We start from the raw sequence: 18708 nt of genomic DNA, 5'->3' as shown, positions 1-18708 counted from the left end.
TGACATTAACTAACATTTAAAATGAATGCTCCCAGGAGGGAGGGTATAGCTCAGTGGTAGAGTGAGTGCTTAGCATGCATGAGATTGGGTTCAATCCCCAGTGCCTTCATTAAAAAAAAAATAAAAATAAACCTAATTTCCTTCCCCACTCCCCCAAAAGAATAAAAACATTAAAAAGTAAAATTAATTCTCCCTTTCTTTTTGTCTCAGAAATTTGGTCTTTCTAATGGTCCTCATTTACTGGTGAGACACCTAGGACCTGGAGAGCTTAAGTTGCCCAGAGTCATAATGCCAAAAAGTGGTGGACAAGGATTCCCACCCAGATAGCTTTACAGCTTCATCTTTCAATCACTACAGCATGTCCCAGAGAACTGATGCTTACTTTAAAATGCAACTGTTTAAACCTATGTTTCATTTGTGTTATATAAGAGAATTCTAGGTAAAGAATTGTTGACCAGGCTATCAAATGCAGCGAACATTTCAACTAGGGACTTGAATTCTCTCTGATAATTCTTGATGACTATTGGTAAATCAGTTCACATTCATTACAATTAATAGTACAAATAAATATGGTTAAAGTAAGTTTGAAGTTAGAAATCCCAAACTCATTTGCCTACCTATTCTTGTGTTCCCTTTCACAGCTAGATTTTCACCAGAGCACTGGGAAATTCTATTCTAAATGTGTATTCCACAAAATATTAATTTCATTAAATGTTAAAACCTTTACTCAAATAAGTTTGGGGGAATGCTGGACTACATGAAAATACAATGCATTTCTTTATTCAAAATTTCTCAGAGCCTTTAAATTGGTAGCATACACTTTCCAAGAGGGGAATAAACTATGCAGCATTTCCGAAGTTTATTTAATCATGCAACTCTTCTTTTTTCAAATGAGCATCTTGTGGTTTAGTGTTCTCCTATAGCTGCCCTAAGCCAATTTTTCAGGTACAGATATAAGATTCTTCTTGGTAGGTTAGTATGGCCTCTTGTAGTTAGAGTAGATGAAGATTAACTGTGCCTCCTTAATCTCACTGCTAGGTTATAAGGAAAGCAAGTCTGGGACACAATTATGAGACATTTACTAAACAGAAATTCGTTGTTAATAAAGCATAAAACAATAAGATCTCAATAAAATCCAGGTCTCTGCCCTTTTAAATGCTCTGACCACAGCCTGCATGAAAGAATTAGTCAAGGCAGAACTAACAACACAGGCAGAGTTAAGTTAAACTTGTGGTTTGTATCAGGGAATCAGACACAGTGCCAATGACTGGACTCAAGATCTCTTAGTGATCAAGCCTCAGGTACCTAAGGTTATTGGCTGCAGGGCTTGCTAGATTTTATTTCCTGTTTAAAGAATAGAAGGGATTCTCCTAAAATATTTCTTCTAAACCAAAAAGCTTGAATAACACTTGTTTCATCAATGACAGTAAAATCAATTAGCACACATTTATGTCACATTGTCTGTACTGAATTATCTTTTTTTTCAAGTGGACACAATTTTTAGAAACTTTATTTTCTGTCAACCTGTTTCCATTTTAAGAGTTTGTGGAAAGAACAGCTTAGGACCACTCCATGGTTGTTGCAACCCATTCAGTGGCCTGAGCAGTGGCAGCTGCAGACCAGTCTTCATTGGCGGGCTGAGCGCTCCAGTCTTCAGTAGGGAACTGCTGAATAGGCACAGAGGGCACCTGCACGCCTTCGGACTTGTCCGCCACCTCAGGCTGAGTAGCAGTGAACTCGGGAGCGGGAGCTGTCCATTCACCCTGAAATTCCTCCTTGGTCACAGCCTTTTCAGCTGCAGCCTGCTCTTCCTTTTCAATCTCTTCAGGATCTCTGTAGAAGTAGAGATCAGGCATGACCTCCCACGGGTGTTCCCAGGAGACAGTGCCGCGCATGCGCAAAACCTCCCGGGCGAGCATCCACCACATCAGACCCAGAGTGAGCTCCCTTGTTGTTGCACGGGATGGCAATGTCCATGTAGCGCAGAGGGGAGTCCGTGTTACACAAGGCGATGGTAGGCAGATTAACGTAAGATGCCTCAGTGAGAGGCTAGTGGTCAGCTCTGGGATAGGTAACCACCAGAAGTCTCGGCTCCCGGAAAGCTGCCTGGATCTGGTTAGTGAAGGTTCCAGGTGTGAAGCGGCCAGCAATAGGCGTGGCTCCAGTGGCAGCAGCAAACTTCAGCACAGCTTGCTGGCCAGTATTCCTGGAGGATATGACACACCAGCTGGGTTTTCAATGGCAACAATGGCACGAGCTGCCAACAGAAGCTTCTCTCAGGTTCTCTTCAAATTTATGATGTAGATGCCATCACTTTTCCTTTTGTAGATGTACCACTCCATCTGGAAGTCAAGGTTGGTGCCACCTAAGTGGGTTCCTGCTGCAAGGAATTTGAGAACATCCTCCTCCTTCATTTGCAGGACATCAAGGGCTCCGGACATTATGAAAGTTTCCCTTTAAGTTACGATGGGAATTCAGAACAATGCCGTACGGACCTCCTCTGGGTAACGCGGAAAAGTGTACTGAATTATCTTAAGGCCATTTTAGGCATCATTATACACACACTGGGAAATGTTGCAGGAATAGATAACATTAGTTACCCTGATTTGAATCTTAGAGTAAAGTGGTCGATGGTGTGAAATTATAAGAGGGGAGAAGGGAAAGAGCTACATCATCAAGCAGTGTTGACAAATGTTGTGGTCCATGAATCAACTGCATCAGAATCACCTGCAGTTCTCTTTCAAAGTGAAGATTCATGCTGACCTCAGACCTGCTGAATCAGTTTGCATGTTTAACAGAACTCCAAGTAATTATCACACACACCGTATCTGAGTGTCATTGGCATTGAGCATACAGTCTGAATCTTCTGGAAATGGCTTCAGGATTTTGTTCCTACTCTACTTTTGGAGGTATTCTGTCTCTGAAGAGCTCTTTGTGCTAAGACAAAGGAAATATGATGACAGTGAAGATCTTTAAAAATTTGAAAGGATTGTCTATTAGTAGCTAAACCAATGTGATTGAAGAAGGTGCCACAACTGTCCTTCCTTGTTGCTGGCACCAAGGGTGAGATCCACGAGATTTCATAACATATGGCAATCGGCAGCAACCAACCAGAACTGATACCTTCCAGCTTGCAAGATCAGTCAACTAGAACCTTGATGTACCAGTACATATGAGCCCACAAATAACAGTCAGTCTCCATGGCTGGCATACAGATTACTGCAAATAAATAACTGTAGGGCTTTCTTCCCCTTCTTCTTTATAACTTTCATGTTGTGTTGTCTTTGTTAGACTTGCTGTTTACTGATGGTTGGTTGGTTGGGTAGAAATAGCAGTAGGTTTGAGCTAGCTCTTATTGGAAAGCTGGTTGTTAGCATCTATTCCCAGCTCTCCATTCAGTGACATCACACTATTGCTTGAAATTGATCATTGTGGGAGTGTTTGTTATCACGGTAAACGCTACAAATCAGCTTCCCTCCTATAGCTGGTTGTTACACATTTAACAGCACATCACTGGAGAGGGATGTTATTTTTTTCTCACCACTACTACAATATGTATAAATACATTAGGTGTAACATAAAATTTATCATTTTAACCATGTTTTAAAAAATGAGAAGTATAGTTGACTTACACTGTTGTGTTAGTTTTCAGTGTACAGCACAGTGATTCAGTTATACATGCATATATTTTCTTTTTCATATTCTTTTTCACTATAGGTTATTATAAGATGTTGAATGTAGTTCCCTGTGCTATTCAGTAGGACTTTGTTGTTTCTATTTTATGTATAGTAGTTTCTATATGCTAATCCCAAACTCTTCATTATCCCTCCCTGACCCCCTTTCCTCTTTGGTAACCATAAGTTTGTTTTCTATGTCTGTGAGTTTCTTTCTGTTTTGTAAATAAGTTCATTTGTATCATTTTTTTTTAAGATTCCACATATAAGTGATATCATATGATATTTGTCTTTTTATTTTTAAGTGTATAGTTCAGTAGCATTAAGTATGTTCACACTGTTGTACAAGTGTCATCACTATCTGTCTCCAGAATTTTTTTATCATTCCAAACTGAAACTCTGTGCTCATTAAACGACTCCCCAGGCCCTGGTAACCACTGTTCTACTTTCTGTCCCTGTGAATTTGCCTAGTCTAGGTGCCTCATTATAAGCAGACTCATACAATAATTGTCCTCTTCTGTCTGACTTCTTTCACTTAGCATAATGATTTCAAGGTTCATCCATGTCGTAGCAATGTTTCAGAATTTCATTCCTTTCTAAGGCTGAATAATATTTCATTTTATGTATATACCGTATTTTGTTTATCCATTTATATGTTGATGGATATTTGGGCTGTTTTTGCCTGTATAACTTTATTGAGACATAATTTACATGTAACAGAATTATACACTTAAAGTGTACAGTTTGACACACTTTGAAAAATGTATACACACATGCAACCACCATCACAACCAAAATACAGAATAGTCCCACCGCTCTAGGAAGTTTCCTCCTTCACCTTTTGTGTGGTCAGGCCATTCAAGGCGGCTGTTCTCTTGCTCTCTGTCCATCCCCTGCTCAACCGGCGCCTGCTTCACCTACCCCTACTCAAATGACTGCCTACCTACTTGCCCCAGGCCCCAGCTAGTGATTGCTCTTATCAAAGGAGCAATGAGGGGTGTGCCCCTCTGCTGGTTTCCCTGGTAACCAATGAGCCAACCTGACATCAATCCCCCTATAACTGCTAACCTCCCCCCTGTCTCCCAGAGTGAAGCCTGCCACCTTGTCCTGCCCTCCTTCTATGGCCCACTGTTGGTTGTCGCTTCCATAAGAGGCTGCAGGGAAATCTTCCCAACCCACATCCCACAGGGAAACATTGTCTTTATCACACCGAATCCCAAACAACTTGCCCTCTGCTCCAGATGGAGAAACTATATCTTCCAAAGGGATCTGCCACACAAGCATTTTTGAAACGATTGTCTGGAGCAGAGCTGTCAATGCCTCTGTTCACAAGACATGCAGAAACACAGGAGACTCACGGATAATTGTTTCCCATAATCAAGTGTACAAATCCATTTGTTTATCCATTCTCCTGTTGATGGACATGTGGGTTGTTTGTACCCTGGGTTATTATAAATACAGTTGATGTAACCATTCTTGTACAAACTTTTTGGATCTGTATGTTTTAATTTCTCCTGGGTAAATACCTAGGAGTGTAATTCCTAGGTTATCTGGTAAGTCTATGTTTAACATTATTTTAAAAAATGCCTGTTTTCAAAAACAGTTATAACATTTTTTTTTCTATCACTAGTGTATGAGAGTTCCAGGTGCTCCTCATCCTTGCCAGTAACTGTTAGCATTTTATCATGCCTGCTTTATAATTATTATTTTTCCTCTGTCTTTCTCTGTATCTTCTATATCTAACACTCTCATAGAGCAAGTTGAAGACATGACATCTCTTTACCCCTAATGATTTGGTGGGTGTTTCTTAAAAATAGACTTTTTTCTTACATAACCACAATACTATTACTAAAATTAGGAAATTAATATTGATATAATACTGTTATCTAACTTATTGATCTGATTCAGAATTCACCAATTTTGCCCATAAAGGCCTATATTGCAAAAGAAAATCTGAAATTATGTATCATGTTCTGTTATAATAGCCCTTTAGATTCTTAATAGTGTGATTTGCATTAGTTTTCCTCTTGTATGAGGAGCAACTGGCCCTTTGATGCTAATCTCTTCATCCCTTTTTAGCCATTATGATCCCCATTTTAGTTTTTTTTTTAATTAACTAATTAATTATGATGCAGGAAAATGGATGTGGGACTTGAGGAGGGCCATGTCCCAGGTCTCGGCTGAGTTCCTGGGATGTGCCTCGCCAGGTGTGGGTCCTTGGCTTCATGCAGGAAAGAATTCAAGTGCGAGCCACAGCTGAGTAAAGGTAGATTTATTTAGAGAGATACACACAGCATAGAGTGTAAGGCAAGAGAAAGGCAAGGAAAGAGGTGTGGGAATTTGGTGCTCAGGTTAAAGTAAAAGTAGGTACATACTCCATAGACAGAGTGCAGGCCGTCTCCAAAGAGGAAGGAGCGAAAAAGGCCGACTAGGTGTGGTGTTGCCAGTTTTTATGGGCTCAGTAGCTTCACATGCCTATAGGTGGGACCATTCCAACTGCAGTGGGAAAGGGGCTGGAGTTCCAAGGAATTGGGCCATCGCCCATTCTTAGGCCTTTTGCAGTTAGCCTTGGGGCTGTCATGGCACCTGCGGGCATGTTATTTATCACACTGTTACAATGAGCATAAAATGAAGCTCAGGGTCTACTAGAAGTCAAACCTCCTGCCAACTTAATTTTCAAGGCCAACTGGGAGTTGAATCTTCCACCATTTTGGTGTTAAATTGCTCTCATTCCCTGAGTGGCTGTGCCCTCCCTCCTTCCATCCTGTCTCATTTATGCAAAGCAATACATTCACATGGTTCAAAATTTTAAAGCATAAAGTACTAAAAGGGAAAAAAATCTCCTTTCCACCCTTCTCCCAGGCTCCCAGTCCCCCTCCCTGAAAGCAATGTTTCTAGCTCTGTGTGTATTGTTCCATTGATATTTTATGCACATAGAAGCAAAATGTATAAAACATTATCTTCCACCTCCTCTCCCTACTTCAATACAAATGGTTAAGCTTCCTAATGGAAGGTAGTTAAGATTCCCCACAATAAGAAAAAGACTCCCATAGTGCTCTTGACTTCTAGGTATTTTCTGATTCTCTTGATACCCAGTCCTATAGTAAGACAATCTAAGCTCCATTATTGGCATTAATTGTACGCCTCAAAATCCTCCTTCCTAACTTACCTGGTTTTAGGATTGACTTCTACTTCCAAGCTAACTACTCTTCACTGCCAGCTCCCATTCTGTCTATTTATAGGGGTTCAGGGGGTTGGAGGTAAGAGATGGGCAGGCAGAATCTGGAGACTCCCCAAAACAGGAATTTGTAACTGTGTCCCTAATTGGCTGTGTATGTATATGTTTTTTTTTTTTACCCCCCACAAATCTGCTTGCTATTGTTTGCCAAACACTTGAGGAGGAGGAGTTAATTGTCTTTTAAGCAATTAGGTAATCTGGCAATGATGAGAGAAGGGATTACTGTAAACCAGATTCCCCTTTTGAATTAAATTGACCTTATCCAGATTAAGACTTTATTTGCTACTGTCTCTACTTTTCTCTGTTCTCCAGTAGACAATTACTGGGTGGGGACTATGTCACAAAGACCTAACACAGCCTGTCACGTATTAGGGACTCTGTAAACAAACATGCATTGAACGAAATAATAAACAACTTAATCTACCCAGGGGATTCTCAATGAATACAGAACATCTCTGCATTTCTCCTCTTGTTCTTAAGTTACTTGGGACAAAGATTCTAGAGGACTGAACTAAATGAGGACCGTGTCTAATTTCTGGAGGAATACCTTCTCTGAGGCTCAGGACTAGGAGCCTCTGGGGTCAGTGCCAGTGATTTAGGGAAGATTTGCCTTATATCCTGAGAATGGTAAAGTGTCACAGGCCTTGGCAGTAAAGACCCAGGTGCATAGATGAGTGTTTTCACTTGCCCCTGGGCATGGCTGTCATATTTTCCAAAAAGAAATTCAAGACATATAACCTAAAAAAAAATTTCCCCTGGTAAGTGAATTTATTTATATTCAAATTTAGAGTAGCATAATAATTATACTCAACTATTTATAAGTTATTTATTCATTACAAGGCATAAAAAATATAACCCAGGAAATCTTACTCTCATGTGAGCTACTTGCCTTTTTTTAAAACTAGTGAGTCTACTGATTTTTTAAAAAAGATTATAGTGTAGAAAATTTCACACTCAGAAATAGAGAGTGACTCTCCATATTCTCTTACTCTCCAGCTTCCACAGTTTTCAGCTCATGGACAAACTTGTTTTATTTCTGCCCTACCCATTCCCTCCTCCCTGTAGAGATATTTGAAGCAAATCCCAAGCCAAAGCAAATCCTTTCATATCATCAATGCATCCATAAATGTTTCAGTATGTTTTTCTAAAAGATAGAAACTCTTTAAAAAATAATTACAATTCTTTCATCATTATCCATGATTCTTTAATATTATCAAAGATCAAGTGTTCACATTTCCTTGACTGCCATAAATATAAAAATTACAGTTTCTTCGTTTGAATCAGGGGTCTTGGCTGATACATCACCTAAGATGCTCTGATCTTTAGCTTCCTGCTCAATCTCTTTTTATTCCTTCAAAATAATTTTTTCCCAAAGAAACCAGATTGTTTGTCTTGGTGAGTTTCCTACATCCAGGGTGTGCTGACTGCATTGCCATGGTGTAGTTTCATATACTCCTCTGCCCTTAATTTCCATAAATTTGTAGTTAGATCTAGGCTTGATCAGATTCCGTTTTGAATTCTATGGCAAGTCTTTTTAAAATGTAGTATTGGGTACTTTAATAAGGTACATAATGTCTGTTTCACTCTCTGTGATTTAAGCAACTCTTCATGATCATTGCCTAGATCCATTTGTTTACTAAGAACTGAAAATGATGATATTTTATTCCTTTCATTCCTTCTTTCTTTCCTTTCTTTCTTTCTTTCTTTCTTTCTTTCTTTCTTTCTTTCTTTCTTTCTTTCTTTATTTTTTTGTCGGGGAGATGTAAATTCTTTTTTTTTTTTTTAACATTTTTTATTGATTTATAATCATTTTACAATGTGTCAAATTCCAGTGTTCAGCACAATTTTTCAGTCATTCATCGACATATACACACTCATTGTCACATTTTTTTCTCTGTGAGTTATCATAACATTTTGTGTATATTTCCCTGTGCTATACAGTGTAATCTGGTTTATCTATTCTACAATTTTGAAATCCCAGGCTATCCCTTCCCACCCTCCACACCCCGGTAACCACAAGTCTGTATTCTCTGTCTGTGAGTCTATTTCTGTCCTGTATTTACGCTTTGTTTTTGTTTGTTTGTTTTTGTTTTTGTTTTTGTTTTTTAGATTCCACATATGAGCAATCTCATATGGTATTTTTCTTTCTCTTTCTGGCTTACTTCACTTAGAATGACATTCTCCAGGAGCATCCATGTTGCTGCAAATGGCATTATGTTGTCGGTTTCTATGGCTGAGTAGTATTCCATTGTATAAATATACCACATCTTCTTTATCCAGTCACCTGTTGATGGACATTTAGGCTGTTTCCATGTTTTGGCTATTGTAAATAGTGCTGCTATGAACATTGGGGTGCAGGTGTCATCCTGAAGTAGATTTCCTTCTAGATAGAAGCCCAGGAGTGGGATTCCTGGGTCATATGGTAAGTCTATTCCTAGTCTTTTGAGGAATCTCCACACTGTTTTCCACAGTGGCTGCACCAAACTGCATTCCCACCAGCAGTGCAGGAGGGTTCCCTTTTCTCCACAGCCTCTCCAGCATTTGTCATTTGTGGACTTTTGAATGATGGCCATTCTGACTGGTGTGAGGTGATATCTCATTGTAGTTTTGATTTGAATTTCTCTGATGATTAGTGATATTGAGCATTTTTTACATGTGCCTATCGATCATTTGTATGTCTTCCTTGGAGAATTGCTTGTTTTGGTCTTTTGCCCATTTTTGGATTGGGGTGTTTGTTTCTTTCTTATTAAATCGTGTGAGCTGCTTATATATTCTGGAGATCAAGCCTTTGTCGGTTTCATTTGCAAAAATTTTCTCCCAATCTGTAGGTTTTGGATTTGTTTTACTTATGGTTTCCTTGGCTGTGCAGAAGCTTGTAAGTTTCATTAGGTCCCACTTGTTTATTCTCGCTTTTATTTCTATTGCTTGAGTCTGTTCTAGGAGAACATTTATAAGATGTATGTCAGATAATGTTTTGCCTATATTTTCTTCTAGGAGGTTTATTGTATCTTGTCTTATGTTTAAGTCTTTAATCCATTTTGAGTTGATTTTTGTATATGGTGTAAGGGAGTGTTTTAGCTTCATTGTTTTACATGCTGCTGTCCAGTTTTCCCAACACCATTTGCTGAAGAGACTGTCTTTATTCCATTGTATATTCTTGCCTCCTTTGTCGAAGATGAGTTGACCAAAAGTTTGTGGGTTCATTTCTGGGCTCTCTATTCTGTTCCATTGGTCTATATGTCTGTTTTGGTACCAATACCATGCTGTCTTGATGACTGTAGCTCTATAGTATTGTCTGAAGTCTGGGAGAGTTATTCCTCCAGCCTCTTTCTTTCTCTTCGGTAATGCTTTGGCAATTCTAGGTCTTTGATGGTTCCATATAAATTTTATTATGATTTGTTCTAGTTCTGTGAAATAGGTCCTGGGTAATTGGATAGGGATTGCATTAAATCTGTAGAATGCCTTGGGCAGTGTGACCATTTTAACAATATTGACTCTTCCAATCCAAGAGCATGGAATATCTTTCCATTTTTTAGTCTTCTTTAATTTCCTTCATCCATGGTTTATAGTTATCTGTGTATAATTCTTTCACCTCCTTGGTTAGATTTATTCCCAGATATTTTATTACTTTGGGTGCTATTTTAAAGGGGATTGTTTCTTTACTTTCTTCTTCTGTTCCTTCTTTATTTATTAGCTGTAATATTTCTACCAAAAAGCTCTCTACTGATCAACATTTTGGTCCAATATTTCCACTGAAGATTTCTCCATCTCCCTAAATATTCTTAAAAATATCTTTAAAAACGTTTCAGAGCATATTCCTTCTTAATGACTGAGCATTCTTTTTTTTTTCCTTTCATGATAAGTTTGTTATAAATATTTTCTCCTGACACTATGGCTTGCTGTTTACCATTCTTTATACACCCATTCCTCAACTGTCGCACATTCAGACTATTTCTGATTTTTCACTCTGTAAACATTGATGAGGTCAACATTCTTGTACACTTCTTAAATACAGATCTTCATTTATGTATCTGGTTATTCTTTTAGTATAGAGTCCTAACAGTGGAAGGCCAAGCACTAAACAATTTTGTAGCTAATTACTGCATCTCGAAAAGCACCGGTTTATTCCCTCTACTGATGACAGTGGCTATTTCCTTCTCTATCCTAGCCATTCTGACATATTTAATGCATTTGTATTCCATGTTTTATTTTAAATGTAAATTGTAACAAGTGAATTAAGAATACACCTACTGCATGATATGGTAAAAACATTCAAGTCTTGCTATTTTATTTTATAGAATGCATAGAAATAAGAAAAAACAATTGCTCACATAAGAGAAAATTAAAAAATTAATCTGTAGAATTTCAAAATCATGGAGATTTGTTGAAATACTGTTCCTGGGCCTCTCATTTACTCACCTATTGTTTTCAGAAAGTAATGGTAATTATAGAGTCGCTGTGTGTGTGCGTGTGTGTGTGTGTGTGTGTGTGTGTAATTTATTGTTCTAAAATTGTTGAGGTAATGTTTTAAAAAAGTAAATTTCTGACTGTAAAAATAATATGCTAATTGCAAAATGCTGCTCTCAGGGACAGTGTTTTAGAAATAATGCCCCAGGCTCTGCAATGGCCGTACTCTAATTTTTAAGTTTTCTTTAGTTGACTATGATAAGGAAGATTGTCTTATTTCTTTCCCTGTAAATTTAGAGATTTTGATACCTGGATTCAGAGTTTACCTTTATAGTTTCCTAGATATGCACATCCCTGTGCCTTAGTTTCCTCAGTGCTGATACGTCAAATGGGAGGCACTAGGTTGGCTATTTAGTAGTTGAAAGCTGGCCTTTGTGCTGATTTGATGCTGAGCTGTACCAGTTGTTAAAACCTTTGAGCTAGCACTCTGTCATCCTTGGGAATAGGTGTATCAACCTGGTAGTTATACCTTCTGGCTTTCATTGTGGGATCAAGGATGCTACAATGCTATCTGAATCTCAACGGAGCACTTTAACCACTCTCTAGCCGTGGAAATTGTCAAATTTTTCCCGCTTAGCAGAATTGGTGAGAGGGGCAAAGCAACATCCAGATGTGGGAAGATGTTTCAGGGACTATGCATATGTGTAGGACCTGCAATTTAACCTCTGCGATGATAACATGACCTTTTAAAAAAGATTTGTTAAAGGATGTGCTTCCTTACATAAGTGGTCTGTTTGCTTTTTAGCTTTTTAGGAAACAAAGTTTTGAAGATCACTGCTTAAGTTGAATCACCTTCATAACCTTTTAGTGAGACTTACAGTTGTGTTATTACAGGGCATGTCAACGTCTCAAGTTTTGGGATATGGTGAAGTAAGTATTTTAAAAATCAGTGCTTAGACAAATAATGCATGATTCCATGTACATGAAGCATCTAAAATAGTCAAACTTAGAAAAGCAGAAAATCTAATGGTGGTTGCCGGGCAAAGTAGGAAATGGGGGATGTCGACAGGTATAAAGTTACAGTTATGCAAGATGAATGAGTTCTAGAGATCTGTTGTACAACAGAGAGCCTACAGGTAGCAATTTGGTGTTGTGTATTTAAAAAGTTGTTAAGAGGGTAGAGCTCATGTTGTGTCCTTACCGTGAAAATTTTTTTTAATTAAAAAAAAACCTAAAGGGACATAAGGAAACGTTCGAAAGTGATGGATACGTTTATTACCTTCATTGTGATGATTGTGTCATGGGTACATGCGTATGTCCAAACTCATCATATTGCATACATTAAATATGTGTCATTTTTTGTATGTCAATTGTACCTTAATAAAGCTGTAAAAAAATCAATACTTGTAAAAACTGATGAAGTTGAAATACAATCTGTACACGAGTTAATAGTATTATATCAACTTCAATTTCCTGATTTCAACAATGCACTATGTTAAAATCAAAAACAATGCTGTCATTAGGGTGTTAAATTTGATTTTATTTCACTTTTTGATAGCCATCCTTTCAATCATCTCTTTATGCTATTTACATACCCCTCTTTCCCTCTGGTCCTGCCAAGTCATTAATAACACTCTGATTTGTTATTTTTCATATCTTTCTCCATGTTTGCATGATCACATACAAAAGTAGACATACACTGATGTTTACATTTTTGGCTAATTTCATAACAATGTGGTTAGATTACATATACTTTTTCTTACTTGAAAGTACATTGGGGAAAAAAATCTTTAAAATAACTGGTATAGATGGAACTGAATCTTTTTAATGTCACCATAAGAGTCAGTGTATCACAGTTTATTCAGTGATTCCCTTTTTAATTGGTATTCCTTTTTTTCCTAGTGTTAGGCTACTCAAATATTGTAATAAATACCTCATAAATATGTACTTTGGACTGATTCTTTTATATCTAAATTCTCAGGGGATGGGATTACTAGATTGAAAGACTATCAATTTAAAAGAATTTTAAGATATTTCCAGACTTCTTCCCCAAATGGCTGCAATATTTTATATTTCCAACTAAGTATGGGAAGCAAAGCGAAGGAGAAGAATACCCTTTTCCCTTCATCCCTGCCAGCAGGTGTTATACTGCCTTGTAACTGCTGTGAGTTTGTTAACTGAGACATTATATCCCACTTTATATTAATTTTACCATTTCCTGACAATCAATAAGATTGAGCAGGTTTGCAAAGTTTATTGATCACTTGGATTTTTTGTGTATGAATTGTTACAAAAATAGATTTTGCCCTTTTTTCTATTGAATTATTTTTGTCCCTTTATAATTTGCCAGAGCTCCTTGCATATTGCAGATATTAATAATTTATCTTTCATATGCATTGTAAATCTTTCTCCTAAGCTGCTTTTTTTGCCCTTTGTCTATGTTTATGGCATCACTTGCCATACTACATTTCATTTTTTTTAATGTTGTGAAATATGCCTGTATTTTTCTTCAATGGCTTCTAAGTTGCCTATCTTTCTAAAGAAAAAATCCCCAATCCCTAAATCATACCATATGGTACTAAATTTTCTCTGATGCTTTTTTGTTATTTTATTATTTGAAATTTTCATTGAGTGGAAATGCTGATTATTGAGCTATCATCTCTCTGTGTTTTGCATCATGCCCCTGGCTGGAGGACTTTGCAAACCCCATTTCACTTTGCCAGCTGGCTCCCTGCTTGGCTCTGTCAGTGGGAAGCAGAAGAGGGAGACTGGAAAGATGGAGGAGGAAGAAGAGATTTGCTTATTTCTGTTTGTCCCTCCTTTTTGTCAACATCATTGCAGCCATGAGTCCTCACCCAGTGGCAACTTGGTTCCAGAGGAGTGTCCCAACACTTCTAGTTATGCAGTTTTTGCAGTTTTCCCAACACTTGCAGAAGCAGCATCATTGCACCACCTCAGACTGATCAGTTGGCACCACCCACCTCTCTGCAGGTCTGACCTCCCCTCAATGCGCCCCATCTCCAACCTTCTAAATTTTAACAATCCCCATTCCTTCCCTCTGTTCCCCTGTCCCTTAGGGCGGTAGCTGCTTCCACCAGTTATTCTCCTGTGATATCTCAGATCCTCTTTCTGCCTTTTTTATTTCTTGAGTATTTGATTAACAATTCTTTATGTTAAATTCGCTCTATTAAAATAGCTGACATGCTTTCTCTTTCCTGACTGGACCCTGAAGGTTACTGTTGAGTTTTTCAATCGTTTCCTTTAGCTTTCTTGCCTGTTACGACATGCTTTGGATGTTAGGAATTTCCCAGAGGCCAGTCCCACCTCCCTCCACCCCTTAAATGGCTCATCAGTTGTCCTAACAGCATTTAGTATCTGATCCATCTTTCTCTACTGATTTTGTTTAAAATACTTTTTGATATATACTACTTAACATTTTTTATGCCAAACTTAGCAATGATTTTTTTCCTTGTTATTTTTTACTTTCCTCTTATGCTCTAGGAAGTCCTTGACACTTGGAGTTCAGAAGAATAATTGTGTTTTTTTCTTTCTGGGTTGTTGTACTATACCATATTGCCTCACTTAGGACAGTTTTGAGCTTTAAAAAACTTGAGACCCACCAGAAGAAGGTATTTTGCTTCATCAATGAGTATACTTATACCCATTTATATAAAACAGAAACAAAAATTCTATCACCAAACCATGTTGATGGCAGAGATTTTTACTACTTACAGGAGATCCCTCAAATTTCTCAGCTCCTATACAGTTAGATATAGTCTGAGTTCTGGGCAGAAGGATGAAAACAGAAATACTGTATGCAACTTCTACTTCCTCAGTGGAGGGATCATGTCCTTGTGCCCTTCCCTTTACTTGCTGACTGAAATGCAGGTGTGAAGGCTGGAGCTAAAACTGCCATCTTGAACCATGAGGTGACCTTGGGACTGACACAACAATAGAGAAGTGGCCTGAGTATTTGAGGACTTGCTGAAGCAGAGCCACCTGATGCCTAGACTGCCTACATTTTGACTTTAATGAGAGAAATTAACATCTCAACATCAATGTGAGAAAGTAAATTGTTATTTTATGTCTTACCGTTTCTCCCACCAAATTTAATTCTCACAATTACATCTTCTGTAGTTTATGCCAGATTATACTTCCACCAACAATATATGAGAGTGCTGCTTCTCCATGGTGTCAGCAACAGGTTTGTTGTCAAACTTTTGGATTCTGACAATCTTAAAAGTGAGGAAAACATAACGCCATTTGCAGCAACATGGATGTCCCTGGATAATGTCATTCTAAGTGAAGTAAGCCAGAAAGAGAAAGAAAAATGCCGTATGAGATCGCTCATATGTGGAATCTTAAAAAAAAAAAAAAAGGAACATAAATACAAAACAGAAACAGACTCATAGACATAGAATACAAACTTGTGGTTGCCAAGGGGGCAGGGGGTGGGAAGGGATACACTGGGAGTTCAAAATTTGTAGATACTGACAGGCATATGCAGAATAGATAAACAAGATTATACTGTATAGCACACAGAAATAATACAAGATCTTGTGGTAGCTCACAGCAAAAAAAATGTGACAATGAATGTATGTATGTTCATGTATAACTAAAAAATTGTGCTCTACACTGGAATTTGACACAACATTGTAAAATGAGTATAACAATAAAAACAACGTTTTAAAAAAATGAGGAAAGTGATCTTAATTTCAATTTGCATTTCTCTTTTTGTGAGTCAAGTTGAATGTCTTTTATGTAAGGATGATTTATATTTCTTTTTCCATAAACTGGCTGGAGATAAATATTTTTCTATCAAGTACTTGATTTTTTTCCTTTGTTTCTGGGAATTCTTTGTATACTAAGAAAATTAATCCTTTACCTGTGATACGAGTTGCAACTTTTTTTCCCTAAATTTGCCTTGTCTTTTGACTTTACTTTTCTCACTCTCTTTTTTTTGGTTATGAAGAATATTTCTAAAAGTTTTGGTAAAAGCCTGTAATCAAATTAAAAAAAAATTTTTTCCTGGCATTTAGGTTTTAAGTTCTAGTAGAAATCCAAAGTTATAAAATCAATCACCCATTTTGTTTTCTGGGACTTTTATGAATTTGTTTTTTAACCTTACATCTTTGAATGTAATATGTGAAGTATGAACCCAACTTCATGTTTTTCCAAATGGCTCCCTATTTATGCCAACCACTTATCTTTATGTCATTGACATGAGATGTTGTCTTTGTAGTGCACTAAATTCTTATATTTATTTGGTTCTGTTTCTAGACTTTGTTTTTCATTCCGTTGGTTTGTCTATTCATATGCCAAAACCACATTTGAATTACTGAAGTTTTATAATTTATTTCCATATCTAATAGAATTGGTCTCTCTTCGTTGCTTTTCTTTTTCAAAAATTTCTTGGCTATTGTTGCTTGTTTAATTTTTCATAGACAAATTTTAATCAGCTCATGTAGGTTTAGAAAAAACCCTGTTGACATATTTATTAGGATCTCATTCAATTTACCAGTTCACTTAGGGACACTTGTCATCTTTAGGATGTTGAGAATTCTAATCCAGTTTCCTATTCAGTCCTAGGAATTTGATTGGTTTTGATAGCTGTTGCAAATGGGGTCTCCTTTTCCATCTTATTGTCTAATTAGTTATTGTTTGTGCATGTGTAGTCTATTGATTTCTGAATGTTAATTTTATATTGCCTCACCCTTTTTTAATTTCCTTGTTGTTTGTAGTAGCTTTTCAGTTGATATTTTTTCAGGCATACAATTATATCTGGAAATGTAGATAATTTTACTTCCTCATTTTCAATTCTTATCTCTGGGAATGATTTTGTACACCTGGCTGGTCTCCTTCCTTCCTGTCTTTTTCCAAGCTTGGATGGGCAGCCTTCTTGGCCTTTCTGTGTTACTCAATATTCTCTCAATAATTTTTTTTTTTAATTTAAAGTCAGAACTGATTTCTTGTTACTTTATCTAAGAAACCTGATGAAAAGTTTCATTTTGCATAAATTAGGTCCAATGATACATCATCAATTGGGATATCTGTTGCCATTTATTGAGGGCTTACTGTGTGCCGGGCAATGTGCAAAGTGATTTGCATGTAACTGGTTATGATTCAATTCCTAAAGGATGTACTTTGAATTTTTGTCCCTCGTTGTAGTACCAAATTTGAACTTGTCCTTTTCAGCTTTCTTCAAAGACTCTCTGCTTTTTGTGTTAGTAGTAGCTCTGAAATGTAAGGCAAGGGCCAGTTTAATATGTTCAAGCTTTTATTATTTGTCTTGACATTATAAAATGAAGTTTATTAGCATAAGAAGGTTTGGGTGTTTTGTTTTGTTTTAGCAGTGGTACCCTATTTCCAAAACAAATATTAACTGGGGGTCCAGTATAAAAAACAGAGAAGCTACAAAGGTTAGGTAGATGGAATGGTGGTAAGTTACCTAACTCACAATTTTGTGATGCTTCTAAGAATAGACAAAAAAGAGAGGGTGGGGAAATAGAGACATTTCTGGACACAGATCTTGGTGACTATTATGGGTTGAATGGTCTCTCTGAAAAGATATGTTGAAGTCCTAACCCCTAGTACCTCAAAGGTTGACCTTATTTGGAAATAGGATCATTATAAAGGTAATCAAGTTAAAATGAGGTCATTAGGGTGGGCTGTACATGACTGGTATCCTTATAAAAAGAGCAAATTTGGACACAGACACAAAGGGAGGATGATCTGAAGGAACAGAGAGAATGCCATCTACAAGCCAAGGAACATCTAAGGCTACCAGAAGCTTGGAGAGAGGCATGGAACAGATTCTTCCTCAGACCTCTCAGAAGGAAACAACCCTGCCAACACCTTGACTTCAGACTTCTAGTCTCCAGAACGGAGAGCCAATACATTTCTGTTGGTTAAGCCACTTAATTTGTGGTACTTTGTGGCAGTAGCCCCAGGAAACTAATATGTGGCCAATTGGACAGAATTTGGAAGTGGAATATCCTACAGATTCTAGAATGCATGTTCACTATACACGTTTTTTTGGCACGGGTCAAGGACCCTTGATAAGTTATATTCTTGTTATTTGTCAAAGGTCTGTTTGGGCTCAGCTAAACAGATCATCCTTGTAATTACTGAGTTTTTGAAAAAAGCCTATCTTTAGGTCCACACTTTTCATGTCTTAAACCAGAGGCTATAAACTGGCAACCTGCTCGTAAGTATTTTGTTTGGCCTACACAGTGTTTTAAAATAGGAAAAACATGTACTTCCTCAGCAATATTTTAAGATCAGATTTCTTCTAAACATTTCTGGATTTCTGCTTTTGTCTTGAAAATGAGATTTGCATTCCCTCATGGCTGCTGCTGTTGACTCTTGCTGACAACCTGCTGCTTCCTT

The 18708-nt window shown here is 37.4% G+C and overlaps 1 pseudogene; it reads right to left on the bottom strand.

Annotated features, from left to right (window-relative positions):
• Window positions 1-1518: 1518 nt before the first annotated feature.
• Window positions 1519-2483, bottom strand: LOC105067399 (small ribosomal subunit protein uS2-like; annotated as a pseudogene).
• Between the last annotated feature and the right edge of the window lie 16225 nt (window positions 2484-18708).

Source organism: Camelus bactrianus, chromosome 4, assembly GCF_048773025.1.
Source record: "Camelus bactrianus isolate YW-2024 breed Bactrian camel chromosome 4, ASM4877302v1, whole genome shotgun sequence".
Classification (NCBI taxonomy): Eukaryota; Metazoa; Chordata; class Mammalia; order Artiodactyla; family Camelidae; genus Camelus; species Camelus bactrianus.
This window is presented reverse-complemented; position numbering and strand designations above follow the sequence as displayed.